Source organism: Macrotis lagotis, chromosome 8 (genome assembly GCF_037893015.1).
Source record: "Macrotis lagotis isolate mMagLag1 chromosome 8, bilby.v1.9.chrom.fasta, whole genome shotgun sequence".
In the NCBI taxonomy this organism is placed as follows: Eukaryota; Metazoa; Chordata; class Mammalia; order Peramelemorphia; family Peramelidae; genus Macrotis; species Macrotis lagotis.
In genome coordinates, this window is record NC_133665.1 from 79120295 (window position 1) to 79142216 (window position 21922).

The 21922-nt window shown below is 35.7% G+C and overlaps 1 long non-coding RNA gene across 4 annotated transcripts in view; it reads left to right on the forward strand.

The window, feature by feature from the left end:
• The window catches only part of LOC141495787 (uncharacterized), a 235569-nt gene that overhangs the window by 13469 nt on the left and 200178 nt on the right, over positions 1-21922 (forward strand). For 3 of the 4 annotated variants that reach the window (XR_012470851.1, XR_012470850.1, XR_012470849.1), the window contains exons 2-3: positions 8471-8585; positions 13040-13137. This is a non-coding gene — a long non-coding RNA (uncharacterized LOC141495787). The remainder of the gene's footprint in view (positions 1-8470; positions 8586-13039; positions 13138-21922) is intronic. The other variant, XR_012470852.1, reaches the window with a different exon arrangement.

Sequence of the window (21922 nt, forward strand, 5' to 3'; positions counted from 1 at the left end):
TCATGGGGGAAAAAGTTTTTTAAGGCAAGATTAATCTTTTTTGCCAATTGAGGTGGTTGAGAAATTAGGAAAGTAGGATGTTCAGAAAGGATTAAAATGGCTTGGGGGGGGCATTGCAAGCATGAAGAATAGCTCAAGCAAAGAAAGGAACATGGCAAAATGGAGACGATACTTGGGAATCTGGTTTTATTATGCAGTACTTGAAAGAGACTAAGAAGGGAATTGTAGTGCCAATATGTGGAGAATTTTAAAGGATAAGCCAATGTGTATGGATTTTACTCAGTGGGCACTTGGAAGTCACTGAAGATTTTAAAGAAGGGCAACATGACTTTTATATATACAAAAGGAAGAGGATTTAGAAAGCTGTATAGAAGATGAATTTGAGGAAAAAAGAATGAAGGCAGGAAAATCTGACAGGAGGCTATTACAATAGTCTGAAAAGTCAGTAATAAGGATCTAAACTAGGAAGCTAGAATTTTGCTTGGTAAATTTGGTCTTCTCAACAACCCTTGGAGGTAGATGTTATCCATATCCCCATTTCACAGTTGAGAAAAAATGAGGTTAAATTACTTGCCTAGGGGTCATAAGGATAATAAATGTTTAAGAAAATATTTTAACTGCAACTTTCCTGACATGAGAATGAGACCGCTATCCACTCTGTCTCTTAGCTCCTTTGGGTTATTGGCAGTGGGAATAGAGAGGTGAGGTTGAATCCAATAGATAGATTTTGCAGAGACAGAATTGATAAACTTCATAAATGATTGCCTATAAGAAGTTATACAATCACAGAATTGTATATTGAGAGTCATAGGTAACATTGGTGCTCATCAAAAGTCCCATTTAAGTTTCCAGAAACTGAAAACAGAATGAATGATAGAAACAGTGAAATCAGGAGGACTGGGCTTAGTATTAAAGATGCTATTTAATGCTGTAAGTGTGGCCATATGGAATGGGCAATGTCATTGTCAACCTCCCCATCTAATATGTGCCTTATTTTTGCTGTCTCATACAAGTGTAAATCAGTGACTAATCTACTACAGTTTCCAACTAAGCCAAGCATGCTTGGTTATTATATATATCAAAGGCACATTCAAGGATTTTGTGTTAATGTGAAAATCACACCTTATAATAGGCTTTCATCTAATAAAGGTATGTGCAGCTAATTACCACTTACTTTGAAAGGCATGATGTGGAAAGCAAAACAGCAGGTATAGCGTTATGAGCATTGATTTCAGCCTTGTTTCCTTTGATTTAGTCTCAAAGATGGATTTGAGTTTTTAATCTACTTGTGACCACACAAGTAACAACTACAGCTACCCTCCCCTCCTCTATTAAATATGACCTTTAAGGAACTCCAACATATTGGCAAAAGTGTAAGGATTTTATGAATACATGCTGTTCTACTGATTAGAAAACACATTTCCATTCTTTCCACAGAGATGTATGTGTTTAACTATCATCAGTCAGTAATTCAACAAGCATTTATGAAGTGCTGAATATGTGGAAAGCCCTCTTCTCAGCACTAGATAGACAAAGATAGAAAGAAAATAGTCACTGCCCTCAAGGGCCTTACATTCTAATGTAGAAGACAGTTGTGTGTGATACACACACATACACACACACACACACACACACACACACACACAAACACAAAATAAATGCCAGGTAATAGGGGCAGGTGACAAGGGGCTGGGTGGGAATAGCTACAACTGTCTGTTTTGGTGGCCAAAGTGAAAAGTCAAGGTAAGAAAGGACCACTATATTTCAAACAAAGGGAATAATCAGTACAAAAGAATAGAGATGGATGATGGACAATAAAGAGCCATTTGTGAGATGGATGATGGACAATAAAGAGCCATTTGTGAGACACAATAGAATGGACATTCTGGTTTGACAAAGTTACTTAAGAAGAGTTATATATGATAAGGTTGGAAAGGTCACAAATGGGCTAGTTTGTAGAGGGCTTTAAAAATCAAAGAGCGGAGTTTATAATTGATCCTAAAGGCAACAGAAAGCTATATGAATTTGAAGGAAAAGTGACATAGGAATCTCTACACTTTGATAAAGTCACCTTAGCAGTTATTTGTAAGGAAAGATTGAGGTGAGGAGGAACTTAAGGCAGGGAGACCTAGGGGAATGCTCTTACAATCGGTCAGAGGCAAGGTAAACTAGAAAGATGATTATGAAAGTAGAGAAAAGGGATTGAATTGAGAGATGTTGCAAATATATAAATGATAGAAACATACAATGGATTGGCTATATGAGATGATGGAGATGTCCTCACGATTTGATTCTTTTTCAGTCAGTAATGACTTTTCCTCTCAGACTTCCCAAAATACTTTGTACTGCGTAATAATAGGTATTATAATTCTCCATTTCTATGTCTTACCTACCCTCTAGATTAGAATTTCCATTTCCTTAGTATACTTTGGTATCTTTTTTGTGTGTAATAAAATGTTCTGCACACAATAGATGTTTAATCATTATATACTGAAATAAATTTATCTGCATCATATTAATTTTCAATCAGAATTCCAGTCACATCTGATTTTTATGTCCTGGTTCACAATTTATGTCCCATTATGAATTTTTTATTTCTCCTTATTTTTCTTTTTTCTTATATTAGTACAAATGTAATAGCTCATACATGAGCCCTTCCTCATTTTCATATAAGTGATTCAGAATGACAAAGAACAAATCTACGATATGATTTAGAGTCATTCAAGTCCAAATGATAATATTAACAATAGAAACATCAATCACATCATGGTTTACAGTGTGAACTTTCATCTGACACATGACAATTCTGTGAGGTGGGTGGTTCAGGTATTTTGAGTCCTATATTATAGTGATGGAAACTGAAACACAAAACGTTTAAATAATTTGTGCAAAATCACAAAGATATCTAAGTTTCAAATTCATATCCTCTGATGGCAGATATACTACTTTTTCCACTCTTTATTTTCATATATGAATACACTAATAATTCAACTATCCTTGATTATAGACAAATAATAACTTTAATAATACATATGTTGCTTTATAAAGCTTATAAAGCACTCTTGCACCTTTACTCCTGCCAGTTTCTCTGCATCATGCCATTCCCCATGAGTTCTTTCCTCTTTTCCCCAACCTATTCCTCCCTTCCTGCCTTTGAATTACTACCAATTCTTTATAATCCAGTTCAAATATTATCTTTTTTAGGAAGTCTTCCTTGATTCTTCCCATCCTCAAACTGGAAGTAAGTGCTTCATAGCACATTGTTCTTTTTACTAAAATTTTTGTCTATTTTTATTGTTTTATTCAAGTCTTTTCTCTACACTAGATAGATCATAAACTTGTTGAAAGGAAGGATTGTTTTATATTTGCTTTGTATGTTCATCTGAACATTAAAAAACATTTATTGAATTGTATCAAGCCAAGCAAGTAAATTCTTGCCGAATCAAAACCAAATTTTGGTGAGTTCATTTTTTGACAGTAATCAAATTAAAGTTATCTTCACCTGAATGATTCATTCTTTTTAGAGGGTTTATTGCTTTTTTGTTATGCTTATCTTGTCAGAAATGATGACATTGGCAATACTAACAGACAACTTTCAACATGTGTTGACAATTTGTCTTCTTTTGAATCAACTTTCTAAAAATTATAGGCATAACTTTTTGTAAATGGAGAGTTTTTTGACATTATGGTTCTTTAACCATGAACACTTTAGGTAGTCACAACTTTTATCCATATATACCATTTGTTCTTTGTAGTTTTCTCATTTTTCCAGATCTGCTTAGCTGCCAGTCTTACCTTTCCCTATTCCATTTATCTTGTCATCTTCTCTTTCCAGTGTCTTTGCTCTGTCTTCTAATTATATTTAAATAAAAAGATACCTAAATTTCTATGATAACAATACCAGAATAAATCCATGAGAAATAAATGACCTAATCCATTCTATTAATATAACACAATGATTGAATAGTTATTACATTAAGGATTTATGATTTTGGTCACAGTGGGAAAATCACTCCCCATCAATGATTTGTAGTCTTAGAAAGTTATCTTAAACTCCAAAAGTTGTGATAAATTGTTGTCATAGAAAAGGGATGGAATTTGAATTTAGATTGAATTTAGATTTGAATCTAGATATTCTCTACTTTTATTCTAGAACTTCATTTTGTTTCTCAAGTAATATTTTACTGGATTCCAATCCCATATCTAATTTGATGAACTTTAAGAGAGTAACATTCTTTGAACTAATCCATTTCTATATTTGACAAACTTCTGAGAATTTCATTTATAATAGTATTTAGAATATTCATCACATGCAAAGAAATATTTCATTTGATTCTCAAAACTATTTTGAGAGGTAGGCATTTTTGTTATTGCCATTTACAGGTGAAGAAATTGAGGCAAACAGATTAAGTGACTTATCAAGAGTCACATAGCTAATGATTGTGTTGACATTTGAACCCAGATCTTCCTTACTGAAAACTACTGTGCCACCTTACTTTTATTAGGTACCCATGCTGCACAGAGCACTGTGCTAAACAATAAGGGAGATCTAAAATTTGAATAAGACATAGTCTCTATACAGTTTCTGTCTTCTTTTTCCAATGCTTGATCTAGAAACTATTATCCAATCAACATTACCTGCCCTTTTGGAAAGGACTTGTCAAAAGATTACTCGGTTGCTTCACTCATTATCTCATTGATTTTGCAGAATAAAATTCCCTTCCCTGACCACCATTCTCCTCTATGTTTTATTTTCCCCTTTTAGAATATAACCTCCTCTTTTTCAGCAGATCTCCTCTCCTCCCCTCCCCTCCCGTTCCATTGTAATCACAGATAGTGATTACAAATAATATCACATTTTTGAGAAATTTACTAGGAAATTATGACACTGGTTGGTAAAATACTAGATAGAGCTCTGCAGTTGGAGTCATAAAGATCTGAATTTGAATTTTTTTTAGATTCTAGCTGTATGTCCTTGGATAAATCATTTAAGCTCAATCTCAGTTTTTCTCCTCTATAAAAAGGGATAATAGTCTTATCTGATTAAAGTTGTGATGAGTGTCAAGTGAGATAAATGTAAATCTTTTACAAATACTAAAATACCATACAAATGTTAGTTATTATTACAAAGATGGAAGGGGATTGGGAAAAATCTTCTTAAAAGATGTGGCATCCAGGGGCAGCTAGGTGGCGTAGTGGATAAAGCACTGGCCTTGGAGTCAGGGGTACCTGGGTTCAAATCCGGTCTCAGACACTTAATAATTACCTAGCTGTGTGGCCTTGGGCAAGCCACTTAACCCCATTTGCCTTGCAAAAAAAACTAAAAAAAAATAACTTAAAAAAAAAGATGTGGCATCTGAAATTAGTTTTAAGGTGAGGGAGGCATGTCAGAATTGACAAAGATAAAGAACTGTGAAAGTCCAGTGTTTGGATCTCTGAGAGCAATATTTTGGAATGTAAGAAATGCAGAAGGGAATTATATATAAGCTACAAGATGTATGTCCCCCAAAAAACATTATTTCATTGGATTGGAAATTTAATGAAACTATTGCAGTTTGAACCATTCTATAATTCAGTAAATAGATGGTCTTTGGGGTTGCAATAAGTGAAAAACTCATCACCCCAGAGTGAACAGAGTAACCAACCTCCCTAGTGTCAACCAAACAGACTCATAGACAACTGACATATAATGGGCCCATGAATTGGGTCACTCATTTTATAGTACCTTATGTTCTATTGGCATAATCTTTGAGTAACCAAGGTATAGTTCCATAGGATCATGGATTTAAAGCCAGAATGATATTTCAAAAGCTAAAGGATCTTCAACTAGGTTTATTAATCTAGTTTTAAGTCATGGGTCTCTTTGTAATCTGGTGAGGACTATGAATTCCCTCCTATTAATTTTTTGAAGTGCATGAAATAAAATGCATCAAATTTTATTGGAAAAAGAGCCATCTCACTTATTTTTAACAAAGTTTATGGAAACTTTTAAATTATATTAAGAATCTCATTTTACAAATGAGGAAATAGAGGACTGGAGAGTTCAAAGGACTTCCCCTGAGTTTCATATATAGTCAAATGGAAAAATTGAGATACAAAACAAGTCAGTCTTCTTATAAATCTGGGGCTGCTTCTTCCACTCTATCTCAAATTATGCTCAAGGATAGGAGTGGGTCCTTAGTGGAAGTCACAGAATAAATGAGATTAAAGCAATAGACTAACTTTTTTCCTTTTGGTTACCAACTTTAATGACTTTTAGGTTTTGTGGTTTTTTTGGTAGGAAAATGGGGTTAAGTGGCTTGCCCAAGGCCACACATCTAGGTAATTATTAAGTGTCTGAGACCGGATTTGAACCCAGGTACCCCTGACTCCAGGGCCAGTGCTTTATCCACTACGCCACCTAGCTGCTTCTCTACACCACCTAGCTGCCCCTAACTTTAATGACTTTTACAGAGCATTGCATTCAATGTAGAGAATTTTACAAAATCCACAGAATTTCATCTTTTGAAAAGACCCCAGATGTGGCCTCATTCAATTTATATCTAACACAGAATCTTCTGTATAAATGGTCACCTAGCATCTGTTGCATCCAACCCCTTCAGAAATAGGTCTACACCTTCTCTTACTCTCCACCTTCTATTGCTATCTCATTCACTCTATGTAACCCCAATTATTGTAAAATTCTTTCTTTCTTTCAAAACTAAATTAACTTCTGTACCTATACCAAAGATGAAGGTTGACATATAATATTTGCAACAACTAACTATTCTAAAAATTATGACTTTACCTGTTCTATTAATATGAGCATATAATGCCTTCCTATTCCTACTTTAGCACATGATTAGTTTATATGGTGAAGCACATGCATAGACCAGCAAAGTAAACTGTGCCCAGAATGCTTGAAATGTTTCCACCTGTTCTTAGGTAAACATATTTCTCAGATATTTGACAGAATGGTTGAAATTGCTTCTCAACTTCCAGTTTGTCTTTCATACCAGTGACTAATCCATTAGTGGGTTTCATGCATGAATCCCAGAGTATTTGTTGAAGTGCATATTCTGCCCATATGAACCAAGTGCTGAGTGATTTGTTTCCAAAGCTTTATACTCAATACCTTCTTTAAGACTCCAAGGAGCTGTGATTTCATCGAGGTGGTGATTGCCTCAGTCAAGACAATTCACAATCCCTCTGGGTCATATCAGATTAGTCTTCCTGTGTAACACCTAGACAAAAAAACCTACTATCCTACAACTAACCTGATAATTAACCTCTTAGAATTTAGCTAGACTGATCCTCAGTTGGCAAACATGTGGCTTTTAGCCATAGCCCTTTTGGGAATGGCTTAAGGGGGGACTTTAAGCCAGCTATCCCTCAAAATAGCATGTTAGGGCTGGAAGGAAACCTAAGGAATTTGTAGACCATGTTCTTTATAAGAATAAAAACTCACACAAAAGTTGAGGCCCCCCCGATGTCACAGAGGAATACACATTCAACTCTTCTTACTCAAACCAAGACACAGATTTCGTAGATATGACCCAATAAGAGCCAGAATTTATATCTATCTATCTATCTATCTATCTATCTATCTATGTAGATATATATATATATATATAAATAAAGACCACTCATTTTAATGTTTTTTAAATAAAAAGTGTAAATTTTTCTTCTTTTTAACATTCCCTTCCCATTAGAAAGAGAAAAACAACATCCTAATGAAATATATAGTCAAACAAAACAAATTCCAATATCGGCCATGCTCAAAGATGCATGTCTCATTTAGTATCTTGAGATTGTCACTTAATTATCAGGAGGTTGGTAGCATAATTCATACTTGGTCCTCTGGATAATCATTTCAATTTATAGAAGAATAAGCAAAATTTCATGGAATAGCTCCTGAACAAGAAGAGGGTGAGGGTTAACTTTTCTTAGGGACTGTGCTTTGTCCTAGTATGTAAGAGGGTGCGATATGGTGTGATCCACGGAGGGTCTCTAATCATATTACTCTCATCTGAATTGCCCTCTCTTTGTTTGGACTCCTAGTTGCTGCCATTGACAATGAAGATACCCCTAGCCAGGGCTAGTGCTTGTTCTTGCTTCATACCCCTTAGTGGAGCAAGTACTGTAATCTCTGTCATCTCTCCCACATTCCATGGAATATATTCCTTTTGTCTCATAGAATTCCTCTTTTCTTTCAAAATTCAGTTCAGGTACTTTCAAAACTCAGTTCAACATTGTACAAGAAGGCTTCAGAATCTAGTGTCCTCTCTTCAAACTGCATAATTTTAACTTCTTTTTATATCTTTTCTTTACAGCTTTTCTGTATATACATTCATTTGTATTTGCTTTGTTCCATGTCAGATTTTTAAACTCTTTGAAAGCATGAATTATTTCTTTTCTTTTGAATTTTTATCCTTACCACCTAAAAACCATGCCATGCACATGTTGGTTGATTGATGATTGATTGACCCAGCAAAGAAAAGAGAATAATCAGGACATCCAGGAAAGAACAATGTTCTGAAAATATAATGATAAGAGCATCAAAGAGGAGAGAGTTAAGAGTGTCAAGACTCTATAAAGCTAAAAAGGTAAGACAAACATTTAAGCAGAGTCATAATTATAAATATTTTGACTTGGACAAAAAAATGTTAGAGGTTCCTCTTGATGTTTCCTCCCTCTCCACTCACCCCCTTCTCTGCCGTCCTCACTACCCCTCACAAAAAAAAAATCTTATAGAGAAAATAGTAGTTCTGGGAAATATATCTGAATCTTTCTTACCACTGTAACAGAACTTTGTAAAGGTTAAATGGTACCATAAGAAGGTTGCCACTGTGATGAGACCCTAGAGGGATGGCAGTCAGTGGAGTGGATTATTGGCTTTTGAGTTAGATTTTAAAGATGAGTAAGAATTCAGCAGATCAACATGTGAGGGAGAAGGGGGATGTTCCAGGTATAGAGTACAATGTGAACAAAGATCTAGAGTTTTAATAATGTACAGCATCTTTGAAGGACAGAGATTGGTCCAAAAGAGCTGTAGTATGGAATCAGGAAAGTGTTGGAGTAAACTCAGGAAAAAAATTGCTGAAATTTCTTTGTAAGTATTTACACTTCAGAAATTGGCAAAGCTACAAAGTGGGGCTTTAATAGTTTTTTTAATTGTCTAGTCAACAAAAGGATGAACAAAATGTTATTAATGCAAGTTAAACTTAAAAGTGAGTCTTGTTTTTAAAAGAACCTGCTGTTAAACATTTTCTTCATCTAAAATATTTATATTTACCAACATATCTCTAAATACAATATACAGACTTAGAATATAATATTCCAGAATGCAAATAATAAGAGCTTATCACCAAGAATAGTTTATCCAACAAAACTAAGTACAATGCTATAGTAAATAAATAAACCTTCAATGAAGTAGAGGACTTCTAAAGCATTCTGATGAAAAGATAAGTCACCAACAAACTTCGAATACAAACTCAAAAGTGAAGAGAAACTTAAAAACATAAAGATGAATAACCAATAAAAAGGACTCACCAAGGATAAACTGTTTCTATTAAAATATAGGGATATGATATATAAGTATTCTCTATTCCTATCATCATCAGAGTTCATAGAAGAAATCCAATTAGACAAGACCTGGGCATGCCTCTATCATATCTTTTCTTTTTGTTATTGATTGTTTTTCTTTTTTTTATTTACACAGTATTAAAATATTCATGTTTAAGAGTAAACATATTACCCCCCCATAAAAATTTAAAGCCTCATGAGAAATAAAGTAAAAGGAAGAGTAAAAAAAATGAGTTTCAGTCTGTGTTCTGACACCATCAGCTCTGTCTCAGGTGGATCATATTCTTTATTATAAGTGCATCACAGAAGTTACATCTATATTTTTCCACAGTTGCTGTTGCTGATTGTAATTCCCTCCATCCATTCTTCCCCACTACTATCCATTATATTTTCTCTCTCCTTTCACTCTTTCCCTCTTCTAAAATGTACTGTAGGGTAGCTGAGTAGCACAGTGGACTGATCACCAGCCCTGGGGTCAAGTGGCCCCCAGCCCACATATCACCCCAGAGACCCAGCAACCATCTGGCCCCATGGTCCCATACAGGCCACTCAATCCCAGCCCCTTGCAAGAAGTAAAACAAGAAAATGTGTTACATCTGACCACTCTCCCCCATGATCCACACTCTCCTCCATCACTCACATCCCCCAATCCCCCTGTCCCCCTTCTCTCCTTTTATTTCTAGATGCCTATACCCTATTGAGTGTGTATACTGTTTCCTCTCTGAGCTATTTCTGATGACTGAAGGTTCCCTCACCATCCCACCTTTCATATCATTGTAAAAGCTCCTTGCAAAAAAAAATCTTTGATATGAAATATCTTAGCCTATTTTACCTCTCCTTTCTCTTACTCCCAGTACATTTCCCTTTTAGTCATTGAATCCATTTTTATAATATATTTTCAAATTTCAGCTCTCTCCTGTGCTTCATCTATAAAAGTTCCTTTTACCTGTTCTATTAGATGAGAAGGTACATATGAGTATTATCAGTATCATTTTTTCCATGCATGAATACATGAAGTTCATCATCATTAAGTCTCTCATAATTTACCCTTCTCCTCCACTCTCTATGCTTCACCTGAATCCCGCACTTGAAGGTAAAACTTTCTGTTCTGCTCTGGTTGTTTCAGCAGGAACATTTAAAATTCCCCTGTTTCATTGAAAGCCCATCTTTTCCATGTTCAGTTTTGCTGGGTAGTTGATTCTCAGTTGCATTTCAAGCTCTTTTGCCTTCCAGAATATTATATTCCAAGCCCTATGAGCCCTTAATGTGGATGCTGCTAAGTCCAGTGTGATATTGACTGCAGCTCCATGATATTTGAATTGTTTCCTTCTGGCTGCTTGTAATATTTTTTCTTTGACTTGGGAATTCTGGAACTTGGACATAGTATTCCTGGGGGTTTGAGGGGGATCTATTTCTGGGGGAGATACGGTGGGTTCTCTCAATTTCTATTTTGCCCTCTGCTTTTAGGATATCAGGGCAATTTTCCTGTAGGAATTCTTTAAAAATGAGGTCAAGGCTCTTTTCCTGATCATGACTTTCAGGTATTCTAACAATTTTTAAATTATCCTTTCTGAATCTGCTTTCCAGATCAGTTGTTTTTTCAATGAGATATTTCACATTTTCTTCTAATTTTTCATTCTTTTGGTGTTGAACTATTGTGTCTTGATTTTCACAAAGTCATCAGCTTCCTTTAGCTCTACTCTACATCTGAAGGATTTGTTTTCCTCAAAGAGCTTTCTTATCTCCTTTTTTCCATCTGGCCAATTCTGCTTTATAAAATATTCTTCTCTTCAATAACTTTTTGAACTGTTTTATCCATTTGACCTATGCTGGTTTTTAAGATAATATTTTCTTCAGCATTTTTTTGGATCTCCTTAACTAAGATGCTGACTTCATTTTCATTTTTTTCCTGCATAACTCCCATTTCATTTCCCAACTTTTCTTCTACTTCCCTTATTTGATTTTCAAAATCTTTTTTTTGAGCTTTTGTCATAGCCTGAGCCCAACTTCTATTTTTCTTGGAGTCTTTAGATGCAGAAGCTTGGACTTTCTCATCTTCAGATTGAGTATTTTGATCTTCTTTGGGATCATAGACAAAATATTTGTCAATGGTCAGGTTCCTTTTTTTCCTTGTTAACTCATTTCCCCAGACTGTGCCTGATTTGGGGGTGCTTCCTGAGCTTTTGAGTTTTATTGGGAAACCCCCCCCCCCACAAGGACCTCAGTGTTTAAGGTCTGACTGCTCTCCTGGTCTGTGAATGACCACAAGCATACCCCTCTGCCACTGGGCTTGGAGGGGGGGGCTGTTCTATGGTGGGGCCTAGACTGAGATCAGGATCTGGATGTGGTCAAAACCCCAGAGTCTTGTTCCAGGGATAGATGACAGACCTTGGAACTCTCCCTCCACTCCCTTACCTTATGTAGGCTGATGCAGCTACCTGGAGGCTCCTACTGGACAAGTCCACAGGCCTGTTTCCATTTTCTGGATCTGGGCTGCCACAGCTGTGCTGTGTACCACAACCATGCTGAGTGCAGTGACAGCACTAAGGGCCTGGACTTCACAGAGTGCTGGTCTTCACACACGCTCTGGCAGAGGTCTCCCCGCTTATCTTCCAAGTTGTGCTTGGTTCTCCCTGGGGTGCAGGTCAGGAAACTGCTTCTGCTGCTGGGATCCAGGGCTCCTAGGCTCCCTGGGGCTGCTCCTGGGAGACTGAAGTTCCTTCACTCTGGTGGGGCCACCCCTCTAACCCCATGGAACAGAGTTTTTCCACTATTTTCCAGGTTACCTTGGGCTGGGACTTACCTCACTGGATCTTTCTGGGTTCTGCCTCTTGAAAATTTAGTTAGAGTCATAATTTTAAGATTTTTGAAATATTTTGGTCAGAGCACCTAGGAGAGGCTCATCTGCCACCATCTTGGCTCTGCCTCCCATGATTCTTCTTGGTTCTTCCCGCTGTGATTTGCTTCTATCATATCTTGAAAATCTTTAGAAAAGATTGCATTTGTACTAGTACAAGAAAAGAGGAAAATAAGGAAAAATGCAAAGATGAATACAAAGAGAGGAGGGGAGGGAAGGGAAAGGAGGCTAAATAAAATTTCTCTCACATAATAAGAGTATACAGACAGATATCTATATAAACAAGTAGAAAGTGGTAAATAGGTAAAGAATAAACTTTAGAGATACTATAAAAAAGAAATGAGATTTATTGACTTTTGAAAGAGAAATAGCAAATGGTTGCATGTTAGAAGGGGAGGGGGAATGATAATTGGGGACTCATTGTCACATAGGTAAATCTTAAATAATAGAACTAGTCATAATTCAGATACAAATCTTCACTCACTCACTCACCCCCACCCCCACTCCACCCCCCAGTCAGATTAGTAGAGCTCAGGACATAGTCAGTGATGGTTCCCTTAAAGCAATTATAGAATTCTATGCTTTAGAAATCATTCATTCAGTTTTCTAATTTTACAGATGAGAAAACTGACCCGTTGGAGGTTAAAGAACTTGTTCAAAGTCACCCAGTGATTGTGCCAGAACATGAACATGAATCTACTCAAATTCCCTAAAAAGTATGTATTATACTTGGAATCATTCATTGGCCAAGTGCTGAAATATTTGCTAGGCCAGTTCAAATCATTTTTGTTTTTGTTTTTGTGAAGCAATGGGGTTAATTACTTGCCAAGTTAGTATCAAGTGTCTGAGACTGGATTTGAACTCAGGTTTTCCTGATTCAAGAACAGGTACTCTATCTACTGTGTTACCTAACTGCCCCTTAGTTCAACTCTGAAGTATCAATATATAATGGAATTGAATTTCTGAGCTTTGTCAGCTCTCCATATTTAAAATCATGGCAGTTAATGAATATGACCATCAGAAAAAAGCAATCTATAGCATAGCCAGCACATTTAAGAATCAAGTCCAGAGGGGTGGCTAGGTGGCACAGTGGATAGAGCACCAGCCATGGAGTCAGGAGTACCTGACTTCAAATCAGACCTCAGACGCTTAATAATTACCTAGCTGTGTGACCTTGGGCAAGCCACTTAACCCCATTGCCTGGCAAAAAAAATCAAGTCCAGAAAGAATACTGGACTGGGAGTGTGAAGACCCAAGTTCAAATTCTGACTCTACTATTTATTACATTTGTGACCAGGAAAGTAACATAATCTCTAAAATTTAAAGTTTGTTTTTCGGGGTTTTTTTGCTAGGGTGGAGGATGATGTTTTGTTTTTGGAGAGGGTCCAGATCTGTGATTTCAACAACGTAAGGAACACCAAGAGAGAAATTTCTATCTATCAATGTAGATCAGTATGATTCTGTAACTTAAAAATTTGCAAAACACTGAAATGCTTTTATTTCATCTGGAGTCACATGATCAGTATGCCTCAGAAGCTTGATTGAATCCAGGTCTTTCAGACTATGAGGCTCTATCCTCTATACCAAGCAATTGCTTCATTTACCCATAAAATAAGAAAACTAAATGAGAAAATATATCTGAGATCCTTTTTGTGGTTCAAAATTCCAAGTTCTATTCACCTCTAAGTTTCAGCAATCACTCTGCTTGTCACTTCTGAAAAAGTGGTCAGATAGCAAGCTATAGTCACCCTTTTTCATATAGTCTATAGACAAACTTTTAGAGACCTAAATGAACAAAAAAGAGAATAGAAATTATATAGTGAAAATAGGAAGGCATCACTACTTTGTGTCCAGAAGTTGACATGGGCAATGATTTCATAAATATAATTGGGAGAGTTGGAATTATCCAGAGTTATTTTAGGCATTCATAGTTTTCCTGGGAATCATTGGAAATGTTACCTGTGTGAAAGATATTCTGGCCCCATTTATCTGTTCACAGATATCAGTTACTAAATTCTTTTCTAGAAAGGCGCAGCTGAAATATGCCCAGGATGTAGGCTGCTAGACACCTGGCAAACAGATTCAAAGACTAGCCCTGTTAGGTATATGCAGAGAGCTCTCTATATCCATTATTCATCATGTGTACACCATTTCCATGACTCTTCTAATATCTTCATGCCAACAAAAATAGTAGTTTGCCTATGCCCAGACCAAAGGGTAATCCATTCCAAATTCACTACTAATTTAACTACAACCTTTCTCCACCACCTCCTCTCATTATGTTTCAGAAACTTTCATGTGTATTTTTCTTGAACAAAATGAAAAAATGAAAAAATCATTTCTGTTCTTTTAAAGGCATACAAGAACTTTCAGAACTAATAGACTGCTAAGGCACTACTATTATCAATGTCAAGGGATTGAGTAGTCTGGAGAGGAAACTTTTTTTTTACACTCCATTAATATGTGTCTTTTTTCTATGTCTTTCCACTTCAAAAGTAGATAGGCTAAAGAGATAGGTTATTTTATTCTGTCTGTTACATTTGGAAATGAGAGGCTCTTCTTTTTCAGTGAAGACCTTAAAGCACTATTATATAAAAGCAGAAATAAGACATTTTTCTTACTTCTAAAAAAGCCACTTAGGAAGCTACATGACTGTGGACAAATTAGCTACTTCACTTAACTAAGATGCATTTTCTTAATCTAAAAAAATATTTTCCCTGAATAACTTAAGGAATGGTTATATGGAAAGTGCCTTTACCAACATTTGGGAGCTGTGTGATTACACACAAATCACTTCACCTCTTAGTACATCAAGGCAGCTCTTTATGACCATATATAGACAAGTTATAGACAGGGTGCCCATCTTCATTGGCAAAGGAGGATTATATACCATTAGATCCCCTAGTTCTGGAACTGCCTCTCATTATTACCACCACTGAACAAGTAAGAGAGAGAATTTTCTAAAACCCTGACCAACACCTAACTCTGAACTGGAGGGGTGTATTTCATTTTTCCTCATATCATTTTTCCTCATAGCTTTTCCTTCCTACATTTTTTTTAACCCAAGCAAGCAACTTCATTAAAAAGTAATACTTGTTTGCCCTAAAAGTAATTTTAAAATCTCAGAATTCAATGCCTGTAATAACTCCAAGGTTATGATCATAATAAATTAAACTTTTGAAATGTAGAATTAAATTCTGCTAGAATCCTTTTATGGAAAGTTTTCTTAAATTTTTGTGTGTTTCATAGATCTTATTAGCAGTCTGATCAGTCCTATGCATGGACCCCTTCTTAGAATAATGTTTTTAGATGCATAAAATAAAATACATTGAATCACAAAGAATCCAATTATATTCAAATATAGTTTTCATATTTTTTTTAAAAAAGAAGTTCATGGTCAAATTAAGAACTCTTGCTAAGACTTTTCCAGCATGTGTCTTCTCCTTTTTGTTAACATGAAGGGCTTGGGGGCAGCTAGGTTGCACAGTGGATAGAGCACTGGCCCTGGAGTGGGGAGTACCTAGGTTCAAATCTGGCCTCAGACACTTAATAATTACCTAGCTGTGTGGCCTTGGGCAAGCCATTTAACCCCATTGCCTTGCAAAAACCTAAAAAAGAAAACATGAATGGCTTAAAGAGAACATTGAGCAATTACAGCGGGTAGCTAGGTGGTAGAGTAGATAGAATGCTGAACCTATAGTCAGAAAGACTTCAAATCCTGCTTCAGATATTTACTTGCAATGTGACTGAACAAATCACTTAACCTTTCTCTGGCTTTGTTTCCTTGTTTCTAAAATGAGGAGAATGATACAACTTACCTTCCAGGGTTATTTTGAAAATAAATAAGAGAATATTTGTAAAATCTTTACAAACCTTAAAGCACTATATAAAAGCTAGTTATTATTGTTGCTATTGTATATTTGGAAACAAAAATACAAACAGCCCCAGGCCACCACATACAGAAGACATCAGCTTCTTGGTTTTACTATTTTAAGAGAAATATTTCACATAGAATTTTTTTCTCAATATGCTTTTACTCTTTTAAAGAGAGAATAGTCTAGAAGTGGCTAGGTGGTGCAGTGGATAGAGTACCAGCCTTGGAGTCAGGAGTACCTGAGTTCGAATGTGACCTCAGACACTTAATAATTACCTAGCTGTGTAGCCTTGGGCAAGCTACTTAACCCCATTTGCCTTGCAAAATCATAAAGAGAGAGAGAGAGAGAGAGAGAGAGAGAGGGAGAGATTAGTCTCTGAGAGCATCTAGCAGAGGACTCAACTTTTATCAATTATTTCTTGATTTCACTGGATTTTCTATGCTGGAAGTTGAGCTCCAGGCTTCACACTCCTTCAGTCCTTTGTCCTATAATCACTCATTTACCAAGGTCTGTTGTTTCTTCCTCTCTCTCTCTCTCTCTCTCTCTCTCTCTCTCTCTCTCTCTCTCTCTCTCTCTCTCTCTCACACACACACACACACACACACACACACACCTCTCAATATCTGTGACATGAATCTCCTTCCCTCATCTCCTTTATTCTACCTACACTACTGCAACTGACTCCTAATTGGCCTCCAAGTTCCACCATCTCCAATTCATTTGCCTTGATGCTTTCAAATTGAGATTCCAAAACCAAAGATATCACCGGATCATTCTACTGCTGAATGAGTTTCCAAGATTCTTTATTGCTTCTAAGATTGAGTTCCTATTTAAAACCTATCTTTCAGACTGATTTCACATTATTCATCCTAACTTTTCCAATTAGTCAAACTGATCTGCACAATGTTTCTCATATACAGTACAATGCCTTTACCAATTAGTACAATGCCTTTACCAAGTCATACACTGCATTAGAATAATGCTTTTTCTTTTCACCTTCATCTCTGGAAAACTTTTCCTCCCTTCAAAGATCATTTCAATGGTCTCCTTTTCAAGAGTCCTTAGATGAGCCTGCCATTTGTTAATGTTCTACCTACTCCCAAATAATATATTTATTTTGCACTTATTTTGTATTTGCCTACCTCTTCATATATTTCTCAAATAGAATGTTAACTCCATTTGGACAAGGATTGTTTCCTTTTGTATTTCTATCTACAAGTCTCTGTGGTAGCAAAATGGTAAATGATTAATAACTAGTTCACTATGGGGGAGGAATGTCCATGATATACTTGTATGTATTTTTTCTCTTTATTGTAAATTTTAATTTAATTTTAGCACACTTTGAGGGGCTTGCCCATCAATTGGGAAATAGTTGAACAAATTGTGGTTTAGGATTCCAATGTAATAATATTGTCCTATAAGAAATAATGAGTAGGGTGGTCTCGGAAAAAACTTGGAAAGACTAATAAAAACTCAGGCAAATTGAAGTAAGAAGAACCAGGAGACCATTGTACATAATAGCAACAATATTGTAATAGGATGATCAACCATGGAAGACGTAATTACTCTGATCAAGAGACTGCTCCAAGAAAATTCCAAAAGACCCAGGATGAAAAAATGTCCTCCACCTGAAGAAAGAATAATGATTAACTCATGCAGAATAAAGCATATTTTTCTTTGTTTTTCTTGTTTTAAAATTTATTTTAAAAAAATTTTCCACTTATATGCCCCTACTTTTTTTTACATCAGCTAAAGCATAATAGATCTTGTTCCAGGACCTTACTTTACCTATTTATTTCTTTCTCTTTTTAAAGTATGTTTCTTATAAACAATATATTGTTGAATTCCAGTTTCTAATCTATTTTTTTTCTGCTTCTGTTTTATGGGTGAGTTCTTCTCCTTCACATTCAGTTATCATAACTAACTGCATTTCCTCTCACCCTATTTTCTTCTGTTTATTCTCTAATTTTGTCTCCTGACCCTCTTTTACAGTTTTGTTTTAGCAGACCTTCTTTTATCCACTCTCTCTTTTTTCACACAAACCTTCACCTTATTCATTTTCCTTTCAACTTGGGTAAGATATATTTCTATTATCAATTGAGTATGCATATATATATTTCCAGCTTTGAACAAATTTAGATGTGAGAGAGATTCAAGCATTGCTCACTCCTCACTATTTCCCCTCTACTGTAAAAGATATGGGTTTGAATTTTCCTCATTCTTTCTCTCTTTTCCCCTTTATCCCAGGGCATCCCTCTTCATCACCCCAACAAAATCAATATTCTCCTGCATCTTCTTTCTGTGTAGAATCCTTCCAACTATTCTACTATTAAAAAAGTTCTTAGAAGCTATATGTAACATCTTCCCATATGGAGATATAAACAGTTGAAACTTGTTTTAATCCCTTCTCTTTCCTGTTTATCATTTTTTATGTTTCCCTTGAGTCTCATATTTGAAAGTTAATTTTTCTCTTAAACTCTCTTCTTTTTATCAGAAATGGTTGAAATTCTTTCATTAAATATCCTTTTTTAAAAAAATATACTCAGTTGTGCTGGGTAGGATATTCTTCATTGTAATCCCACCTCTTTTGCCTTTTGTAATGCCATATTTCAACCCTTCCCCCTCACTCCTTTACCATGTTAGCTGCTAAATCTTGTGTGATCCCAACTCTGGCTTTATGGTATTTGGAGTCTTTTGTTTTGTTTTGTTTTTTTCTGACTGTTAGAAGTGTTTTCAGCCTGCAAGCTCTGGAATTTGGCTATAATATTCTTGAGAGTTTTCATGTTGGGACCTCTTTTATATGGTAATCAGTGGATTCTTTCAATTTATAGCTTGCATTCTGGTTCTAGGCTATCAAGGTCATTTTCCTTGTTTTTCTTTTTAAATATGATGCCCAGACTCCTTTTTGATCACAGTTTTCAGATAGTCCAATCAATCTTCCTATCTCATCTATTTTTCAGAGCAGTTTTTCAATGAAATATTTCATATTTTCTTTTATTTTTTTTCAATCTTCCAACCTTATATTATTGTTTCTTGATATCTCATGAAGTCAGTAGGTTCCATTTCTTCAACTCTAATTATAATTTTCTTAAGTACATTTTTTGTACCTAATTTTCCATTTGGCCAATTCCAGTTTCTAAGATGTTATTTGCTGCTTTTACCAATATGTTTTTTAAATAATTTTATTCCTTTAATTTCTTTATATAATTTTTCCTCTAATACTCTTACTTGATTTTGAAAATCATTTTTTTTACCTTTTCCAGGGAATCTTGAGGAATTTATGTCCAGTTCACTTCTTTTTCTCTGAGGCTTTGCTTAGAGCTGTTTTGTCTTCATTGTGTCCTTCCAAGTTTATGTCTTCACCTTTCCTATCTCCATAGAAGTTTTTATGATGCATTTTTCTGTTGTTTGCTCAATTTTTATCCTTTTTTTTAAACTTTAAGTTAAAGCTGATCACTGTTCCTGGCCTGGTAGAGGGGAAAGAGAAATTGGTCAACCTTCAGTGTTTGTTGTTTTTGTTTTCTGAGCTGGTAGTAATGAGGGTTTAAGTGTTTGTGGTGGGGGTGGCTAAGTGGTGCAGTGAATAGAGCACTGTCCCTGGAGTCAGGAGTACCTGAGTTCAAATCCATCCTCACATACTTAATAATTACCTAGCTGTGTGGCCTTGGGCAAGCTACTTAATCCCATTGACTTGCAAAAAAAACTAAACAAAAAGTTTGTGGTGCTTCTAAAATGATGTGATTTGTGGAGAGGTATAATCACTGTTGTCCAGGTCTACACCTAGTAAGGACCCCTAATTCCTTGGGATTGCAATCTGCACTGTTCCTAGAAGTCCCTGATCTCTCTTGACTAAAAGAACTCCTCTCAATTCTTGGAATTTTGACTCAGAAATGGGTCTAGGAAATGGATTTACCAGACAGTATCTGGTATTGTATATAGGGATATTAGCACAGAGGTTTCTTGTAATCTCTTTCTAACCAGTTGCCAAGTCTCCTTAGCCTTCCAAGTTTGGGAGCTCCTGAAGCTGATACTTCTTTTATCATCACCTAGTCCTGATGTTTCATTCATGTGGGCTTCAGGACAATCTCTACTCCCATATCATAAATCTCTCTTTCTGACCTTGCATTTTATCCTGAACTTTAAGAGTATCTCATTCCTGACCATTGTTGGTTCAACCACTCCAGAATTCAATCTAAGGCATTATTTTAAATTTGATTGGAAATCTTAGCTGGTGCTTTCTTCTACTCCCTCATTTTGACTGGAAATTATATATATGCAGTATTAATATTTTCTCCATCACTTTTTTTTTTAGTTTTTTTTTTTTCAAGGCAAATGGGGTTAAGTGGCTTGCCCAAGGCCACACAGCTATGTAATTAAGTGTCTGAGGCTAGTTTTGAACTCAAGTACTCTTGACTCCAGGGTGGGTGTCATCACTTTCTTAAGTCTAAACAATCAACAAAAAATAAATCAGACCCTGATTTTGTAATGTTTGATGATTTTTGAGGAATAAATGTTCAAAGAGAAAATTTAGCATTCTGCTTTCTTGCATTAGAATTTGATTACAGCACATTGTATCCTCTAGCACATAGTGAGAATTAAATCAACATTTGTTGGGTCTATTTTAATTGAGTTAAGCTGAAATTATAGGAAGCAAAATCTATAAAAGGGAGACACCACACTTACCAGCTACCTGATACTGAGTAACCTGACCCACAACAATTGCATCATCAAAAAGAAATGTAGAGAGAGAGGGAGAAAAGGGGGGGAAAAGGAAGGAAAGGAAGGAGGGAGGGAGGAAGGAAGAAGGGAGGAAAGGAGTAAGGAAAGAAGGAAGGAAGGAAGGAAGGAAGGAAGGAAGGAAGGAAGGAAGGAAGGAAGGAAGGAAGGAAGGAGGGAAGGAGGGAAGGAGGGAAGGAGGGAGGGAGAAAGGAAGGAAATCTGAACAAGATTTGGAAATAGAAGACCTAAATTCAAATCTCAGTTCTGTTATTTCTGATTCAAGGTGACCCTGAGAAAATTCCTTCCCTCCTCTGATTGATCCTCAGTGATTTTCTCTGTAGAATGAGGTAATTGGATTAAATTATTTCTAAAGTCCCTTTTAACTATAAATCCTATGACTTCCAAAGTATCTTATTCTTAGAATTTGTTGCCCTAAAGGTATGTCCCAAAAGATGACTTTTTATTCACAAAGTGCATTCTGAATTTCTGACAATGTGTGCTCAAGGAAAATGATCCTTATTTCAGGTTATTATTCTTTCAGAAAAACCACAGTTTAATGGAGATATTGAGTTGTAATGAAGCATTAAGAAATGAATTTCTGAAAATATTTATTTCATTTCCTACATGGAACTAATCAGTGTCTGAATTACAAAATCCAAAAATAGCAAAGGAAGGGGGAAAAAAACCCAGCAAGACTCTTAACAATGTTCCATGGTTCAAGCAGGCAAGAAAGTCCCCTTTAAGAGATTTTTTTTAAGCATCAAAGCAGCTGGAAGCATTTAGATATTCCAAAGAGCATCAACATTCTTCACCGTCTGCCATTTCAAAAAAAAGTTTAATCAAGATTAAACAAAAGAAACAAAGAGAAGGTTTATCAGCATAGTTTTTAAAAATTACTTTGCCATTT